Here is a 5,000-nt window from a genome sequence, read left to right on the forward strand (position 1 = left end):
TGTTATTTGTCTTGAGCATGATACCATTATCGTCATTACTCAGAAAGGTAAATATATGCTATGAGTGGGGGAAAAAGGAGTATAAACTTAATCACCTACTCTTTATGGATGATTTAAGACTATATTCCAAGAGTGAAGAACAGATAGACTCCCTAATACAGACTACTCACATTTTTAGTACTGATATAGGCATGGAATTTGGAATCAAGAAATGTGGGGCTCTAGTCCTAAAAAGAGGGAAGATTGTAAGATGTGAGGGCATAGAATTACCGAATGATGAGATAATAAAAGAAGTTGAACAAGGAGGATATTCTTATCTGGGTATTGTGGAATTAGATAAGGTGAAGGAGAATGAAATGAAAGAAAAAACAATGAAGGAGTATAAGCGACGGCTGAGGTTAATTCTAAAGTCCAAGTTGAATGGAAGAAACAAAGTAACTGCAATTAATACCTGGGCAGTAGCAATATTCAGATATGGAGCAGGAATAATAAACTGGAGAGAGAGTGAACTGAAAAGTATCGACAGAAAGACAAGAAAAAAACTGACAACGCATGGTGCCATGCACCCAAAGAGTAATGTAGACAGACTATATATGAAAAGGAAGGAAGGAGGTCGTGGCCTTATCAGTGTGGAACAATGTGTAAAAGGAGAAGAAAACAGCTTAGGTTTTTATGTGGCAAACTCAGAAGAGTTGTTGATAAGAGGTGTGTGTGCATCAGGAGCCATACAGACAGAGGAAACAATGGAGAAAGAAGAATTCAAAAGGAAAAAGGCAGAAGAGCTCAAACAAAAATGGACAGGAAAGGCAATGCATGGGCAATTCGTTAGAGAGATGCCAGGTAAGGTAGACAGGGTTAAATCTTGGGAATGGCTGTCAAGGAGTGATTTGAAGGTTGAAACGGAAGCACTCCTATGTGCTGCACAAGAGCAAGCAATAAGGACCAACTACGTGAAGCATTATATAGATAAGAGCAACGACAGTCCACTGTGTATAATGTGTGGTAAACGAGGTGAAAGCATACAACATATTGTTTCAGAGTGCGAGAAATTAGCCCAGAAAGAGTACAAAAGACGTCACGATAACGTGGCAAAGAAAGTACACTGGGATTTGTGTAGGAAACATGGGCTTGAGCATTCCGATAAGTGGTATGAACACACCCCAGAGAGTGTTGTTGAGAACGAGGCCGTGAAAATTCTGTGGGATATCAATGTACAATGTGATAACGTCATTCAGGCAAGAAGACCAGATGTTATAGTAATTCATAAGGAAAAGAAAGAGGCTCTAATAGTTGATATTGCCGTACCTGCAGATACGAGGATTGCAGAAAAAGAATGAGAGAAGGTAGAAAAGTACCAAGATCTGAAAAGGGAAATAAAAAGGTTGTGGGAACTGCGATGTGCAAAAGTTGTTCCAGTAGTGATTGGTGCCCTCGGAAGCGTTACAAAAGATCTTGAATGTTGGATTGAAAATATGGACATTGGGCCTGAGGTTGGAGTACTGCAGAAGACTGCTTTATTGGGGACGGCAAGAATACTGAGAAAAGTGCTAGAACTTTAAAGGAGAAGGACAACTGTTAGCCTTTAGTCATTTGCTATGACTCGCCTAACAGGAAGAAAAACGGCAATAAGAACAGCCAGTGCAGAAATGCTTAAAATCCCATAATAATAATAATGATAATAATAATAATAATGAGGATAATAATAATAATAATAATAATAATAATAGAATAATAACAACAACAATAATAATAATAATAATAATATCAATGATAATAATAATAATAATAGTAATAATGACAATAATAATAATAATAATAATAATAATAATAATGATAATAATAATAATAATAATGATAACAATAATATTTACAAGAAAAACAGTGACAGTAAAAATAATGATAATAACAATAATAACAATAATAATGATAATAATAATAATAATTATTATTATTATTATTATTATTATTATTATTATTAATATTATTATCATTATTATTATTATCATTATTATTATTATTATTATTATTATTATTATTATTATTATTATTATTATCATTATTATTATATTAATGATAATAATAATCACAAGGATTACGAAAAATAATGATGATGATAATTATAATAGTAATCATAATGATAGCAGCAATGATAATGATGATAATGATAATGGTAATAACGAGTGATAATGATAATAATAATAACAAAATAATGATAACTGTAATGATAATATTAACAATTAGTAGTAGTAGTAGTAGTAGTTTTTTTTTTTTTTTTTACAGTAGGGTCATGTTTGAGCCGCCGTGGTCACAGTATGATACTTAATTGTTTTTTCATGTTGTGTTTTTGGAGTGATAGGGGTAGGGCCCCCAGCCCCTTTCCCACGGGAGTGCCGTGTTATTTTTTTTGGGTAACATTCCACTATTTATCCAGGTTGGGGACCACCTGCTTGGCTGTCTTGCTCACCCAATTTCTAGTAGGCAATCAGGTGAATTCCTTGCCCAATGGAACAACGCGCCGGGCCCGGGGACTGGATCCCCCGAACTCGATTGGGATCGTGACAGTCTTGGGTCCATGCTCCAACCCCTCGGCCCCCCCCATGTGGTAATATTTGGTAGAGAATATATAAGGGTAATAATGTTTTGGGAGTATTTAAAAAAGCAAAAAAAGATAACAATAAATAATGATATCTAATTTAATAAAAATAAAAATAATAGAAAAAAATAATTAAAAATAAAAATTAAAAAATAATAAAGAAATAATATAAAATAAATAAAATAATAATAATAATAATGATAATAATAATGATAAAATAAAGATATTAATATAATATAAAATTTAAAACCCAAATAAAAAAATAATTTAAAATTGTGTATAGTAGTTAAATAAAAATAAATAATAATAAAAATAAAAATAATAATAATATTTAAAAATAATGTAAAAATAAGATGAAGATGTAATTAAGATGTATGTGATGATGTGATAAAGATGTGATGATGAGATGTTGGGGTGATGATATGATATGAGATATGAATTTATGATGATGTGTGTATGATGATGAAATAAAATAATCACCCAAGAACAAGACAAAACAATAAAAATGATAATAATATAAGGATAAGGATAGGGAAAAATATAGTAATGAAAGGAAATAATGAAAATATGAAAATGATAAAAGTAATAATAAAAATGAAATAATAATAAAATGTAATAATAATAATAATATAATAATAATAATAAAAATTTAATAATAATAAAAAAATAAAATATAATAATAATAATAAATGATAATAATAATAAAAATAAAATAATAAAAAATGATAATATATTAAAAATAGCAACAAATTGTTATTGCAATGATAATAAGTGGAATGATAAAAATAAACAAAATAACAATTTTAAAAAAATACTAATAAAAAGATAGAAAAAACACCCACAGCAAATTAAAAACTAACAATGGTAATTGTGGCGATATATTAAAGTAAGTAATGAAATGATTAGTGATAATTATAATAAAAGGAAATAAAAGAGCAGCATGATGAAAGGTGGTGAGAATAATGAAAATAATAATAGTAATAAACCCCAAAAATGACAAAAAGAAAATTATTAAAAAACAACAAAAAATAGTAATAACAATGTTATTTGTCTTGAAATAATAATAATAAATAATTAATAAAATAAATTAATTTAAAAATGATAATAATAAAAAAATATAAAATATTAATAACATAATTTTAATTTAAAAAAAATAAAAAAATAATAAATTTTAAAAATAATAATAATAATAATAAATAAGACATAAAAAACAACCCCAACCCCTAAAAAAATTTAAAAATAAAAAAAATAATAAAATGATAATAAAATAATAAAAAAATAATAAAAATAATAATAAAGATGGAGAATGTGATGATGATGAAAGATGATTTTGACCCTAATAAATAATAATAATAATAATAATAATAATAAAAATAAAAAATAATAATGATAATGATAATAATATAAAAAAAAAACAACAATAATGGGAAAAAACAAATTTTTTATCCTTAATCATTATTTTTTATTTTCATTATAAAGATAATTTTAAAAATATTAATAATAATAAAAAATAATAATAATAAAAATAAAAATAATAATAAAGATTTAAAAATAAAAATTAAAAATAAATAATAAAAATAATAATAAAAATAATAATAATAATAATAATAATAATAAAAATTAATAAAAAATAATTTTAAAAAATAAAACAAAAAAAAAAACAACAACAACAAAATTAATAACAAAGAAAATAATTTTTAAAAAATGTGATGGGTGATGATGAAAAATAATAAATAATAATAATAAAAATAATAAAAATAATCATAATAAAAATAATAATAATAAAAAATAAAATAATAATTTAAAAACAATAAAAATCGTGAAATAATAAAAATAATAAAATAAAATTTAAAAAATAATAATAAATAATAATTAAAAATAGGAAAAAAATAAGGGCCCAAAAGCCCTTTGGGGATTGGCGTGGGATGTCCCCGTTTTTTTGGCAGTGGGGCTGAAAAAGTATCCTGTTCTGAAAAATGGGGAGTAAAAGGAAAATGGGGTTTATGAAACGTCACCCCCCCCCCTGGACCAACAAGGGGGGCATCCCCCAAAGGGGAAACTAAGTCTTTCCCCTTCCCCTTTATCAAAAAAACCCCCAGGTTTTCTAGGACGGGATAGTTTCCCCCCCCCCGGGCCCCGGGGGTTCGGCCCTCTTGTAACCCAAAAAATCAAAAAAAAAACAAAACTTAAATGGAAAGGGGAAAAGTATAATGAAGGGAATTTTGCTTTTTGGGGGGTATACACTCAGGTAGCCCGCTGCGGAAGTTGGGAGCATATTTCGTTTTGTGTTCCCTTTTTTCCCCCCAAACCCCTTTAATCACCCTAGAAAACACTGGGGAGTAAACCCCGGGTTTGATTTTAATTTGAAAATTAAAAAAAATAATAATTAAAATAATAATAATAATAA

Source organism: Penaeus monodon, chromosome 11 (assembly GCF_015228065.2).
Source record: "Penaeus monodon isolate SGIC_2016 chromosome 11, NSTDA_Pmon_1, whole genome shotgun sequence".
Lineage (NCBI taxonomy): Eukaryota > Metazoa > Arthropoda > Malacostraca > Decapoda > Penaeidae > Penaeus > Penaeus monodon.